The following is a 16014-nucleotide window of genomic DNA, read 5'->3' on the forward strand; positions in this document are numbered from 1 at the left end:
GGGCCGGGGGGGCGCGGGGGGTGACGCCTCCTCCGCCGGCCGCATTTGAAAAGTTGCCGGGTGCTGCGGGGCCCGAGATCTCGCGAGAGGAGCTGGGTAGCGCGTGGCTGGGGGGAGGGACGGGGTGCTCTTGAGGAGATGCTGGGTGCGAGCCTCCTCAGGGCGGGTGAGGCTGGGGGGATGGGACGCCTATTCCTGGGGGCGTCTGTCCCTGCTTGCCTTTGCCCTTCCCCTCCCCACCCCACCCCGGTTCTTGCTACCACCCAGCAGGCCCCATGTAGCTGGGGGTACCTAACCCTTTGGCCTGCGGGCCAGATCCGTGACAGGCGGGCTCCCCTGCAGGTGGGAAAAATTGGCAGGGGGGGCAGCTGCATGCAGCTGGGTCTAACTTGGCAGGGGTTGTTGCAGCAAAGGGGGTGCCTTAACCCCCACCCCCACTTCCACATCTGGATCTGGCCAGCTGCTCCTACTGCCTCCCCCCCACACACACATAGATTGGAGCCGGGCTGCTTTGTCCAGATGGGAGAGTGGAAGAGGGAGTGGCTCCCATGTGTCCAGATCAGGGCTGCCCTTCCCTGCCCTGCCTCATCCCACCCCAACCCTGGATATAAGTAGGAGGACCGAGATGCCCCCCACACCCCAGCTCCATGTCAGGATTGGGGCTGTTCCACTGGAGGCATCCAGATTAGGGCCACTTCTGCCTGCCCCCAGGCATCTGGATCAAGGTTGGGGCCTTGCAGCTGGATCAGGCCCATCAGCTGGATCCAGGCCACAGAAGAACCTGGCACTGCACATCTGGGACACAGAGTGAAAAGATTGGGCACCACTGGCCTAAACCAGTGATTCTCAACCAAGGTGCCAGGGCCCTTAGAGGTGCTGCAAGATCTTTTGAAGGGTGCTCTGAGGTGCGAGGGGATAAAGCACAGGCTCAGTCCCTGCCTAGCTGTTCCCCTGCCCCACTGCCCATCCCTGCCCCTGCAAGGAGGCAAGCACTAGAATAAGTTTTTTTAATAGATGCCTTGAATCTAATGAAGGGTGCCTCAAGTCTAAAAAGGTTAGATACCACTGCCCTAAAACTTGCTGTTCACAATTTGACTGAAAAACCATTGGAACTGGAGAAATTAGTGGAGAGGAGATGAGTCCCTACAAACCTGAGTGTCATGCACGTAGCAGACATTTGGGGATAATTACCTAAAGAGAAGAGTGCACCAGGCCTACCCTGGTGTCAGCATTGAAGATTACCTATCCTGCTTGCTTCCCTTGGCACAATAACATCAGCTCTTCCCATTTACTCCAGCACACTCTTCCCAGTGTCCCCCTTCAGCAACTCTCAAAGTATCCCAGACATCTGCTGGGTTTCCCTCATCTGCCTGACTCTCCCAGGCAGGTGCCACTTCTTACCCTTCCACCTCCCCTGCATCACTGCATACTGATCATTAGCCTTCCCATTGTTCCATACATGGAAGGAAAGAAATATTATTGGAGCGATTAAGTGCAACGCTTTTAAAAAGTATGCAGGTAGAAGTCCAGCAGCAGGGCAGGGGCTATCCAGTTTATTGTACCAGGTGCAGCATGTATGATTACTTGCCAGGGGGCAAGTTCCATATGTGCGCACCTGGTGCTAGGACTGGCTCTGAGAGAGCAAGTGCATTCTCTCCAGATTAGGGTGGCAGAACTGGAGCAGCTACAGGAGGCAAAGAGATTCATAAATGCAGCTTTCTGGGACATAGTAGAGCAGTCCCACCTCCACTGTAGCAAGTGCCATGCTGCTGAGGAGGATGAGTGCATCAGGGATCGAGGACATGAAGCTGGGAAGAAGAGAAACTCTCTTAGATGGGACCTTCCAGCTAATATTATAGCATCCTCTTGCACCACGGGTATTCCTCCAAGGGAGGGATCCCCACAGGATAGAAGGAGACAGGAGTTGGTAGTAGGGGATTCAATTATTAAGCACATAACCAGGTTTGTGACCTCCAAGAGGACTGCATGGTGATTTGCCTGCCAGGTGCAAAGGAAACAGACCTCTCAAGATGTGTAGATAAACTGCTAGGAAGGGCTGGAGAAGAGCCAGTGGTCATGGTCCATGTAGGTAAGGGTAGCTGGTAGGTCCTGGAAGCTAAATTTAGTCTGCTAGGTAGGAGGTTGAAGTCCAGGACCACTATGATAGCATTCTCTGAAATGCTTCCAGTGCCACATGCAGACCCTGGTAGACAGGCAATGCTCCAGAGACTTGATGCATGAGTGTGATGACAGTGCAGGGAAGAAGGGTTTAGGTTTATTGGGAACTGGGCGACCTTTTAGAACAAGGGGAGCCGGTACAGAAGGGATGGTCTCCATCTAAGCCAACCAAACTGCTGGCAAATAACATTAAAGAGGTGGTAGAACAGCTTTTAAACTCAAAATGGGGGGAAAGCTGGCAGGTGCAGAACTGCATTCAGACTGACACATGCACCGTAAACAATGGGGATAAGAAATAGCGTGAAGACAAGCACAAGTTAGTAACTTTAGCAAGTAAAAGGTGACACACAAGTAACCAGCCAGGCAACAATAAAAAGTACACGTGATTGTATACTAATGCTAGAAGATCAGAGGTGGGGGAATTTGACTGCTTAGCAGTAAATCATGATATTGACATAACAGATATCTCTGAAACATGATGGAATGAGGACAATCAATGGGATGCTGTAATACTAGGATACAAATTATACAGGAACCACAGAGTAGGTCATACTGGTAGGGAAGTGGCACTCTGCATCGAGGACTGCATCAAATCAAATAGGTTAGATTTTTCACCTGATATGAGAGGTACTATAGAATATTTGTGGATAGAAATCCTGGATTTAAATAGAAAAAAAAAAGTGTGTCTAGGGATATACTACTGACGCCCAGACCGCAGTAATGAGCTAGAAATGCTAAGGAAGTTGAGCTGCTGCAACAGCAGAAAATGCAGTAATAATGGGGGGCTTCAACTAGACAAATAGACTGGGTCAGTCTAACACCTGGCCAGGATGTAGAAACCAAATTTCTTGATGTTATAAAAGACTGCTTCCTGGAGCAGTTAGTGCTGGAACCTAAAAGAAGAAAAAGGTCATTTTTGGGCTAGTGCTAAGTAGTGCACAGGATTTGGTGCAAAAGGCAAGTATTACTGAGATGCTTGGCAAAAGTGGCCACAGTGCAACTGGATCTGACAGCCATGTAGGAAGAGAGACAAGAAAATTCCCACAGAGGCATTTAATTTTAAAAAGAGAGACTACACCAAAATGAGGAAGCTACTTAGCCGGAAATTAAAAGAAGCCCCTAAGGAAGTGTGACACTTCCAGGCAGCATGGGAACTGCATAAGAACACCATCTTGGAGGCACAAAGTAAATGAATATTGCAAATCAAAGAAATGGAAAGCACAGCAAAAGAAAGCCAGTATGGTTTTCTGGCATAGTTGCAGAGGCAATACGCAGAAAAAAGGCTTCTTTCAAAAAGTGGAAGTCAAATCCTCATGGGGAAAATAAGAAAGAGCATAAACACTGGCAAAGCAAATGTAAAACTGTAAAAGGACAAACTAAGAAAGAATTTGAGTAGACAAGTCAAAGGAGATGACCAAAGTTGAGGTTTCAGTAGATGAGGTCATAGAGGATATTGCTAAATTAAGTAGTAGCAAATCACTAGGACCTGATGGCATTCTCCCTAGGGTCCTGAAGGAGCTCAGATTGGAAGTTGCTGAACTCCTAACTGTGGTGCGCAACCTACCACTAAAAACAACCTTGGTGCCAGAGGACTGGAGGATTGCCGGCATGAATCCCATATTTAAAAAAGGTGTCAGAGGGGACACAGGGAACTACAGGCCAGTGAACCTAACTACTGTCCCTGGAAAACTGGTAGAAAAGAAAATGACAGAATTGTTCAGCACGTGGATGAACATGACTTGCTGGGGAGGAATCACCATGGCATTTTCAAAGGGAAATCGTGCCTCACCGACTTATTTTGTTTTTTGACAATGTCAGTAAGCAGGTGGATTGGGATAACAGAGTTGACAGTATATTTGGACTTCCAAAAAGCTTTTGACAAGGTCCCCCATCAGAGGCTCTTAACTAAATCACAGGATTACAGGGAATGTCCACTCATGGATTAGAAATTGACTCAAAGAAAGCAAAGAGTGAGTAAATGGTCAGGTTTCAGGACGGAAAGAAGTAAACAGTGGGGTTCCCTGGGGGACGGGGAGAATCTGTGTTGGGACCAATGCTATTTAAGCTATTCATAAATGATCTGGAAAGGGGGGGTGAGTAGTGAGGTGGTAAAATTTGTTCATGACACCAAATTAAGCAAAGTGGTAAACACCAAAGTGGATGGTGAGGAACTACAGAAGAATCTGGCATGATTGAACAAATGAGCAATGAAATGGCAAATAAGTAGAAATTGATGCACCTGGGCAAAAATAACCCAAACTATACCTACACTATGATGGACTCTACATTACCTGTTACTACAGAAAAGAGATCTGGGGTCATTGTGGACAGTTCGCTAAAAACATCAGTTCAATGTTCAGCAGCTATCAAAAAGGCAAACAAAATGTTAGTTATTAATAAGAAGGGAATAGTAAACAAAACAGATAGTATCTTTATGCCCCTTTATAAATCCATGGTGCAGCCACACCTTGAATACTGTGCCCAGTTCTGGTCCTCACACCTCAAAAGGAATATTGAAGTACTAGAGAAGGTGGAGAGAAGGGCAACAAGGAGGATTAGTGGTATGGAGGGGCTTTCATATGACAGACTAAAAAGGCTAGGCCAAGGGTAGGCAACCCCTGGCACTGGTGCCAGAGCACAGCACATGAAGGCATTTTGCTTGGCACACATGCCTCAGGGTGGACAGTGGAGAAGGGGGCTCCACATCAAGGATCAGGCCCTTTGCAGCTCCCCTGCTCGCTGCCCCTGGCACACCAACATCTAACAAGCTGAGGTTTCAGGTGTTTTTGGCACTCTGCCCTAAAAAGTTGCTGACTCCTGGGCTCAACCTATTCAGTTTAGAAAAGAGACACTTGTGCAGGAGGACATGATAAGGATATACACAATAATAAATGGTGAAGAAAAAGTAAATAAGGATTTATTATTTGCTCTCTCACACAATACAAGAACTAGGGGGCAGAAAATGAAATTAGTAGATAGCATAAGCAATGCACAGTGTGGGCACAGGAGGTCACGTGACTCTGCTGAGACTGTGTAATATAGCTAGGTTAGTAAGTTATTACATAAGTAATATAATTATGTAAGCAATATACCTTTCGTTTCTACCCAGGAGAACTTTTACAATCTTTTCTCCGATGCCTGATGAAGGGTGTTTGTGTCCAAAAGCTTCCAATTAAAGAACTTTTTTTTGCAAAAATTTTGTTGTTCTAATAAAAGATATCATCTCTACTACAAGTCCTGATAGCTACATTAATGTATTTATAGTGTAAGTAGCAAACATATTGATTGGAAGGACTTCTTCGAGGTGACTTTGCGGGCTTTTTGAAGGGTTCCTGGCTGGAGTCTTCTCAGGAGTCTTGCCTGCTTTCTTAAAGAACATGTCCAAGGAAGTTTGGACAGATGTTCTCCAGGGAGATGGGCGACGCAGCAAACTTGTTCACTGGCATGGCATCACTTCAGATCAAGAGTTGTAAAGTCGAAACTGATGTCAGAAAGTGGAAACAGGGTGTCAGTTTATAAACAATGTAAGTGCAAAACATTGTAAGTTGAGGACTGCCTGTATCATTTTCACCACTGCAGCTTCCATGCACATACCAAAGACTGTCATACATAAAAGGTACCTTTTCTTCCTGTGTAATACATATTCCTCCTGTTTCCCCTTTGTTTGATAGCTGTTCTCCCCACAGCTCAGATGGTCCAATTTTCCATTTGAAATGCAATTGTTCTATTGCTTTTCTTCCATCACTCATCAAGAGCCTTGATGGAGAGAAAGCAGGACCTTCTAACAATACTTCCCACCCTCAGACTTGTAAAAGATGCAGCCACCAATCAGATTGGGAGGGAAGAAGCAAGGGGATGGCTTAATAACTTCATTTCTGCTTCCATATTATCAAGAAATAAAAACAAGATCAGCTAACAAAATTTCCATCGTTTTTATTTTATTTTAACAAATCAATACATTTGAATGCATATTTAAAATCCAGGAACTTTATTTTGGCTTGAGGGTACCTTTTGGAATGAAAAACACAGCTTTGTAGACAGGACAGCAAAACACCACTTAAGAGGCTTGATGCTATGATGAGGACAGGCTGATTCTTTCAGGTCCTTGTTATATGTTAAATTTAGCATGTGTTATATTTAGATTGTAGTAAGCATTAACATGACTTAGAAAGTATTCAGAGGAGTGGCTCATTAATGCTTATTACCATCTAAATACAGATCATAGTACCACACAGGAGTCTTGAACTGGCTCTGGTGTGATCCCAGAGCCAAGATGGAAAATCAGCTGATTTTCAGTCTCAGCCCTAGAATCACACCAGAGCAGATTCAAGACTCTGGTGTGGTGCAAGGCTGGGAGTAACACTGGCATGGCACCCATGCAGTGCAGTGCCAGGGACTGGCTCCCATGCTGTGCAGGTAGCACGCCCAGTCCCAGCCTCCTTACTGCACCAGAACTTTGAACCAGCAAGACTTTGGTGTGGTGGGAACCTGACAAACATTAGCAGGCTCCCTCTCCCTGCTGCACTGGAGCCTTGCATGTTCAAGGCTCTAGTGTGTTAAGGAGGATGGGAGCCTGATAAACAGCTTTCTCAGGCTCCACTCCCACCCTTGCCATTGAACTGGAATCTCCTGATTGTATTTCCTCTGTGGGGCAGTCTGACATTAGCTCAACGTATGTTGGGTAATATGAGCTAGAGATGCTCCTTACCAGAAAGGCCTAATTTTACTAGACTACAGTGGCACTTAGCACTTGAACACTCAGACATTAGCACTGCAAATGGTGTTAATACATCCTAACTAAAGTGCTGCAAGGCCCTGACTTTGTGTGTTATGGTCCCATGAAAGTGGTGGATACAGTGACAAAAAATAAGAGTCAGTCCAGCATCTGTTTAGGATACTCCTGGTAAGTGATATTAGCAATCTGTGTTAATTCCATATTGAAAATGATTTTCAAAATATACACGTGTCATTTTGAAATTATTTGAAACTCTTAGCAAATTTTACTGCATCTGTATAGGTGCCAAAAGTGTGATAGCTCAAAGTCTATTGAAATATTAGTTTCCATTAGTTCCAATAATATCAATTCAGTTTATATATTTTCAAAATGTGGATATACTTTTCAAAAACAGCCATTTTTTCTAAACAAATAAAATTAATAATTTTTTGTAGCCAGTGTTTAGATGATGTAAATTAAAGAGGAGTGCCAGAACAAAACCTATAGCCGGTTGTGATGGTATCTACCTCCTGGGAAGTGATTTGCATTAAATCTGTGGTATTAGAAGATGAAAATCTTAGTCTGCAAAGGGTAAAAAGTAATGTAATTGTTACTGTTTATATTGTGAAGTTTTCTAAGGTATATAACTTTGGTTTCTATTAGTTTAAATAATAATATATTTTTTTTAATTTCTCCAGAAGTCACAATGAGCTCTGCAGTTCATGGCAAAAATCAACCCTGTTTTCAGAGCATGGTATTCTCTTCTTCCTAATTATATTTTTAAAATAAACAATAAATTCTTTTACTTCACCACCAGAAATCTATAATGTACATTTTTAAATTAATTTCCATTTTCAGATGTATTACTTTATAGTAACAAAATATTTGGTGATATAATTCAAGAGAGAGCTGAGTAAGAATGAAATTAGAAATATCTAAACTTGTTTTTTTAAGGCATTCATTTGGAGTAAATACATTAATATAAATGTGTACATGACTGTGTATAAAAGATAAAAGTCACCTTGGTGGCTTCAGAAGATGGAGAAGCACATCTTTTCAGGCATCTCAACCATCAAAGCACTTTTTTGCAAGGAAACATAAATTTATCTTGAATTTAATCCATAATTATTTTTTCAGCAGCGGATGGGTAGGAGAGAAGGGCAGGATTAAGCCACATGGTTTTATTTTAAACCACATAGTTTTGACTTTTAATCAATACTTAATCGTGATGATCTCCAATATTGCTGGAAAGATATAGATTACAGAATGCAAGAGAGTTTTTTTTTCCATAACCTATGGTATAAATGTAAGAGCAAGCAACTACTCAAAAGTGTAATGTAAAGCTACCGTAAAAAAAATTAATTTGAGTAAAGGGAGAGAGAGTTTGCAAAACACAGTAGAGGAAGCAGAGAAAAGCCAGAAAAAGATCATCTCAGGTTATAACTAAGAGAAAACAACTATGGCAACATCTACTTTTTCTCATTGTCACCAACTGAACAACTGAAGCCAATAGTAGATTGTTGCCTCTTAAACAATGTAGAAATCATTAACAAAGCGAATCCATAGACCACACACATTGCATAGACGATTATAGATATGACATCATCATTACCACCTGAACAGAACTCCTTTATATGTTCTTAAGGCATTTGTAAGCAATCAACAGATGCTTCTGCCTATTTCTTGATTGGAAAAGGAAATGTTTTCATATGGAAAAAATGAGGGGTAGCATGTCAAGTCATATACTTTCCATATACAATTAACTCATGATCTCTTTAGTATACTAAATTATTATTAAAACACTGTGCATCTAGTTTTCAACTCTTAAGGGAGCAAAATTGAGGATGCAGCCCTTCCAGATGCTCCACAGATCTTTAAAAATGGAAGTTGTTTATATCATTTCCAATACTATTCATTGTAGCTGCCAAAATGCAGTGCCTCTGACAGCTTTTAACTGCTGAAAGGCAAAAATAATTAGCTGCAGAGTAGTGCCACATGAACATCACTATGCTGTTTCTTCCTTGAGAGGTATTCTGAGTTTACCTACCGACCCAGAAGCAATACAGTAACATTCCTCTAGTAGGCAGGGTGTGCATCTACACATATTTTTACTGCATAGAAAACTAATTAGCTGTGCAGTAAATGTCACGCATCTAGCTACATGTGTGTTTCTATCAGGGTGGAGTAGATTAATTAACTCTACAGCAGGATAGTACTTGTAAATACTTGTAAATACAAGTACTATCCTGCTGTGGTGTTATTTACTGCACAGTAATGCATGTGTAGACCCTGATCTGGGAGTAAACTGCAGCTAGCTGCAGGAGCCTCAGGGCATGGGGAGCTCCTCTGCTTCCTGAAAGAGCTACCCAGAGCCTGGGCAAGGCCCCATGCTCTCTGCCAGCTCAGGACTGCCCCCAAAGCCCCCTGCAAGCCTGGGGCTGACCCCAGAGCCCCCTGACAGCCTGGGGCTGGCACCTGGGCAGCTGCATATGGAGCCCCCTCTGGCTGCTGCAGGAAAAGCAGACCAGGACAGGAGCAGCCCTGACCTAAACTGCTCCTCCCTGGCTCAGTTTACCATGAAGCAATTTGCTCCACAATTTATTTATGTGCATTAATTGGGTGTGTAGACATGCCCAGTGTTATGCTGCATTGTCTCAGCTTTATGCATAAGGCTGGGGTTTACCTTTTAGGGGCTCTAGTTTAGGTACAGTATTAGGCCTTTACTGGGTATGTCTACATGTTTATTAGTGCGCTGCAGTTACTGAGCATTAAGTTTAGTACTTGGTTAACCAAGTTAATGGTTTTTGCCTGGCATGCTACTGTGCAGTTTTATTAGGCTACAGTGCAGTTAGCGTCTCGTAACCCATTGTTAAGAAACAACCAGGCTAATTATAGTAAGTCTGAAATTGAAGGCTGCAAGTCAATTTCAGGGCTGCTAATCTAGCAGAGACTTTGGGGGCCAATGAAATCGCAAAGTTTGTGATGATGGCCCTAATCAGGATGCTGCCTCATTTTAGGTAATGTTGTAGGAATCAACAGTCAAATCCTATTGATTTTGGCAAAAATCAGAACATAAATGGTCACATGGAGTGTCTGCCATGTGTTTAGCAAAGCCACAAAATTGCCTGTGGAGTAGAATGTGGTGACATCCTAACAAGGTGGTCAAGAATCAGGGGGAGGGGGGAGGCATGGGGGAAACACGGGTCCTTGCATAGAAGGTAAAATGGGGAATCCTCATTTGGGAGAACAGGGAACTGGGAATAAACACACTGTACTTGACATATGGAGAATAGGGGCACACAGAAATCCCCATAGGGGAGATCAAGGAAACTTGGAATGGGAGAAATACAGAATATGTGGCTGGAAGGGAACTGTGAGAATCTGTTATAGGAGAGTATGGAAGCACACAGAACCCCTAGCCCACACTGTTCCTAATGTATATGGAATGGATTTTCACACAAAGTTCATTGCAGGAGGGACCTGATTGAAGGAAAGGACCACTTGGAGAGTATGAGGACATACACAGAGCCTGGACTACAGGTGGAGAGAATGGGGAACCCTAAAAGAATGGGTAATGTGAGGTTCACAGGCCACCCTCTGTGCAAAGAATGATAGGCTTTAGAATGGGGTGGGCACAGCAGTTCTCACGTGGACAGACTGAGAGATCATTTTATGGAGGGAAAGTTGGGAACGGGTGATAGACAAAGACCCTGGCATAGTGGAAATGGGCATGAACAGAGTCCCTGGCTCGCAGGAAGGGAACAAGGGGAACCTGGACTCAGGGAAGGGGAAAAAGTAAATTATGGGAAAAGTAGGACAAGGGCATGCAAAGATCCTCTGCTGTGGGAAGAGTAGAGGACTCTAGTATAAACAGAGAAAAATGGAGGACTCAGAATCCCTAATGAAGGGAGACTGATGGATTTTAGCATGGGGTGGGAGCTGGGGAGACCATATGGAACCTTTCCCCCCACCACACTGTAAAAGAGGCAGGGGGAAATTGCAGGGAGTCCCTGAAACAGGTGGGGGGAATGAGAGTGTACCATACAGGAAGCTTATAAAATCAGTTGGGCCAGAGAATCAGCAATGTGTAAACCCCCCTAGTTAAATAAACACTTTATTATCACACGCCATTCTTTTTCACCATATAGTTATAGTAGCTTTTTTTTCTTTGCAGAGTTCTTTATGCACTGCATAATATGTATAGCAAGACTTAGATGCACTTTTGAAAGAAATGCAGCTGCCTCTAGGATTGGAATCCATCAGCTATTTAAGCATAGAAACATTGCACAAGAATTCATAACAGAAAGTGATGGAAAATGTTATATACAACGGAAATTATTAATGACATGTTTCCTCATAATGTTTTACTTATATCATTCCTATAATTAATCATAGGTGCCAGCAAGTCAACAAAGCAAAAGTTAACATTGTAACAAAAGCAAAAGCTAGCAACATAACATAAAATAAATAAAAATTATATAAGACAATTTTTAAAAAATTCTGAAAGATCCAATTATGGGCTTACCAGGTTGGGAGAAAAAGTAATTATCCAAAAATATCCCTATACAGAAGAATAACAGGATACTATTGGATTAGGGCTTTATCAGTATCACCAATATCTATTCTGATATTTAAAGCAATCAAATGTACCTTCAAAGTTGGAGTGGTTCTTATTATTAGCAGAAGACACTGAGAAGGAAATGTGTTTTCACTTGGTATATTATAAATGAATGAGGCGGTAGCAGAAAATTGTGATGCTCAATGTTTTAAATAATTAAACTGAGAAACTTTTTCTGAGAACTGGCTACATCTGTTTATGATCTAAATGTTAAGTTTTATCTTTTTTTTGTGATTTGATATATAAAACATCATAAATTAACATCTACATTTTTTAATAATTGTTCACTTAAAAAGTTATACATTTCAAGGAAATCATATTCCACTTTATTTATATATAGATTAAACAATAAGGCCTAATAGATATTTCTTTTGTATTTGCAACTAAATTATTTCATAGATAGGCTGAACTTCCACTCCTCCACCTAATTTATGTTGGTGTGATTCCCTTCACCACAACAGAATCTGGTACTGGTGTAGTAAAAGGGATACTTAGGCCTATATATATTTAAGCCACATCTGATATTTCACACCCAATATCCTGAATTTAAGAATGTTGAAAACAAAGCAAAACATAATAAGCATCCTTTAATAAAATACATTTTCTTAATCATACCTCCTTGTTACTTGCAGTCCCATTACTTCTTGTATTCAAAAGGGTTTATCCTTGCATTCACCCCTTCTACTCTTCCTTTTGGTTCAAATGAAAGGAAGGCATACACAACAACATTGGTATTCTGCTACTCTGTTTATTTTGTCCTTTATATTGATTGTTAAGTGTTGGTCCAAAGGTATGCCTTAAGTAATACTGTCTTTCTACCTCCAAAATAGTGGATGAATTCCTAAACAAATATTAAGTAGTCATGTGGCAACTTACCTGTATTTGTATTACACTAATCCTAGCTTCCATAAAAAAACAATAAAATAAAGTACTACTTGTGAAAGACTGCCAAACAAATCTGATTAAGGCCCTCTGGACTGAGACATTTTGGGAGAGTTGAACTGCTAACTGGATGTAGAGGTAGGACATTTTTTTAGGGGGTCTTACTGTTTCCAGCAAACTTTGTGATATGGACTTTTGTGTATTCAGCATTCCATCATTTTAGCCTTCCTACACCTTCCTACATCTGTTCTGTTTTTGTCATTTATAAAATGAAGATATTTTAAAGGGCACTGTTTAAAGGAACATGTATCTGCTATGACTGAATGTTGTCCTTCAAGACTGATTAAGGGTATCTTAAAGGAGTCCAGAGGAGAGCCACACGCATGATCAGAGGTCAAGAGAGCAGGCCATATGGGTAGAGACTGAGAGTCATGGGACTTTTCAGCCTGGAGAAGCATAGGCTCAGGGGGGACTTGGTGGCTGCCAAGCCATGGTACATAAGGGGTGTGCATCAGGAACTGGAAGAATGTCTGTTCACCAGAGCTCCCCAAGGGAAGACAAGGTCTATTGGTGGCAAACCACTGGAAGACGGATTTAGACTGGACATAAAGAAAAACTTCTTTACCATCTGAGACTCCGGAGTCTGGAATAAATTCACCCCAGAGTGGTACAAGCACCTACTTTGGATACCTTCAAGAAACATTTGGATGCTTATCTTGCTGGGGTCATTTGACCCCAGCTGACTTCCTGCCTTTTGGGCAGGGGGCTGGACCGGATGATCTCCCAAGGTCCCTTCCAGCCCTAATGTCTATGAAATCTATGAAATCTTCTCTTAGAAAATTATTTTTATAATACTATAAGAACAGTCCTTGTAGACTAGACTTCATATCCATCTGGTAACTGAAGTTTGTGCAAGACTGAGCCTCCCCCTGGTAAATGGAGTATTTTGTGAACATATTCAAACCATTACCCATGCTCTGCCCTGCCCTTGAAAATTGGTAATAAGATTTGTTGTGGGTTATCTTAAATTGCTGTACTTGTAGTGTTATGTCAAGAGCTGCTTAAATATATAGATGGGCACCATTTTAACAATCCCATAATTAAAAATAAAGAAACAAACAAAAGTGCCATGGTGTGTATTGTTTGTGAAATCTAGTATATTTTAAAAGCAAATCATAGCTCTTCAGGGATATTTTTTATGTTGACTCTTGCAGTCACTTCTAAATTGCCTAGTCTTTAAGGCTCTTTGTAAAAGACTGAAGTACAGAAAACCCAAGACAACTTATTTAAATAAAGAGCCAGCAGGCATGTATGTTGACATATTGTTTAGCTCCTGACCATAGAACACCAGCCTTGACTCTGAATAGACTGTAAAGCAGGCAAGGTTAGGTCACACAGGGTCTCTCTTGAAACTGGTATTTCTCCTCTGATTTTCTCCTGCTGACTTCTCATGAACCTGAATAGATTTTATTATAGTAAAGCTATGGCGGGGTGGGGGTATGGGGACTGGAGGGTTGTGAAGAATCCACCTTCAGCAGGACCTGCTTTTCCTCTTTCTCTGGAGGCAAGTCTAATAGCTTGGCTCAAACATCAGGTATCAAGGGATGATTATAAATATGTAAGTGTGAGCAATCTCTTGCCTCCTAAGTGCAGCCCTGTAATGTTTATTTCGCTTTTCATTTCAAAGTGCTTTGCTCTGTTTATTTAATCACCCTTGCTGGTGATAATGTGATCTCTCTGTTTGCATCCCTTTCATTTAAACTCTGGATATTTTCTAAAATATTCAGCTTATAAAAAGACCTAACTGTGGATTGGCTAGTTGCCAATCAGTGCCCACACATGTGTGCATGCTTTTGTAGGGGCATAGATATGATTGCAGGATTGGGTCCCAAGTCAGTTTCTGTACTTTTGAGTTTGCTTTTTGCATTTTTTAATTGGTATCTCTTTTTGCTGAAATAATTAATTTACAGTATAGCTATTCACTTGTAAATATCCTACAGGAGGGTGAAGGTACCTGTATATCTCAGGTATCTCTCTACCTACTTCACAAGGTTGTTGTGGTATTTCATTATATTACCCCCAGAAACTGGATACATCATTTATAAATTGTGTAAATACCAGTTATAGGTTACAAATATTTTGAAAATATTATAATTTTTTTTTTTACAGATAGCATGATCAGAAAATCTGGAGACTCAAAGATAAATTTAGAGTTAAATATTAACAACCCCAAAACATTAGAAAGCCTTAGGAACCATACAAAACCTCATTTTTTATTAACAATCTGTATTGTCCACTTCACTTCAAGGGGTCTGCATGAGTGTACGTCACCACAATTTTTTACTATGATCACAAAAACAGCCTTAATACTTTCCATGTTAGAAACTGTCACAACTTGATTGCCAAGTGGAAGCATTTTTCTGAATATTGAAGTAAGAGGTTTTATAAGGGTTATTATATGTTCAGAGAGTTATTACAAGTTGATTCCAGTCAGAAAAATCTTAACTCCAGACTGCAGGATTGAAGGGCTTGTTTACAGGGAGAGTTGCCCCACCTTAGTTTAAGGTGTGATTTTAAACAGATTTAAATAACATGTTTTAAGAAGCTGCATGCACACTTAGGGCGCATCCAGACAAGCATGCATGTGTGTTTCCCTGGGGACAACATTATTTGTGCCGCTGCTAGTTATCCCCAGGGAACAGCCCTGCACACATCTAGTGCAGGGCAAATTGCCCCAGGTAGGGTAGGGGAGGCTGGGTAGGGGGTCTCCCGGGGCTGCAGCAGCAGCAATCCAGGCATGTGGAGTCTGGCAGGAGGCCGGAGTGTGGCTCTGGCTGGTCAGGCTCCATCTTCACATGGTGCATACTGCTGCTATATATGTGCTGCACAACTTTTTTTTGGCATACTTTTTTTTTTATAATGGGATTTCCTGGTATCTAAATTTGGCTACACCTTACAAATATGCCATGTGCAGAATCACATGTGTGGGATGCATTTTACAAAGTGCAGATGCACACTCGTGTGGGCACACCCTTTTTGTTCAGTTTCAATCAGTCCTTAACTGGTTAAGTGTAATACCATAAATCACTCTAAAGCTGAAATGAGTTCCATACTAATGTTAGCTTAGTTGTGTTTTGTGTGTATACAACAGCTAACAGGTCCACTTGTGCTGCATATACTGGCTTAACAAGTATATTTTTTCCCTTCTGCTACCTGTACTATTCCATGTATAGTTCATTTCAGTTCATTCTCATGAACAATAAACCCCAGATACCATACGAATTATCAAGCATAAAGGCAATTCACGGATTATAAACTCCATATTGGGAATATGTAGGAGTTTGTTAACCCCAGACTTGATTTTGAATGATCCAATAGCAAGGCCTATATTTAGTGGTGGCATTTTGTTGATATAACGCTGTTACACAAAGAAGGCAACTTGGTTTTCAGGTCCCAGAAAGATGTTACACAAGAAGAATTCTTAGATTTTAAGATGACAAATTTGACCTTGGAAGCTACCAAAAGAAATTAAATAAAGAGATTTATGATGCTGTTAACATGATAAAATAAGTATTTTTTCTGACTACAGCCAGATATTTAAATTGTCTATCACACCCTCAAT

The sequence above is a fragment of the Crocodylus porosus genome, unplaced genomic scaffold (assembly GCF_001723895.1).
Source record: "Crocodylus porosus isolate Cpor-Errol unplaced genomic scaffold, CroPor_comp1, whole genome shotgun sequence".
Lineage (NCBI taxonomy): Eukaryota > Metazoa > Chordata > Crocodylia > Crocodylidae > Crocodylus > Crocodylus porosus.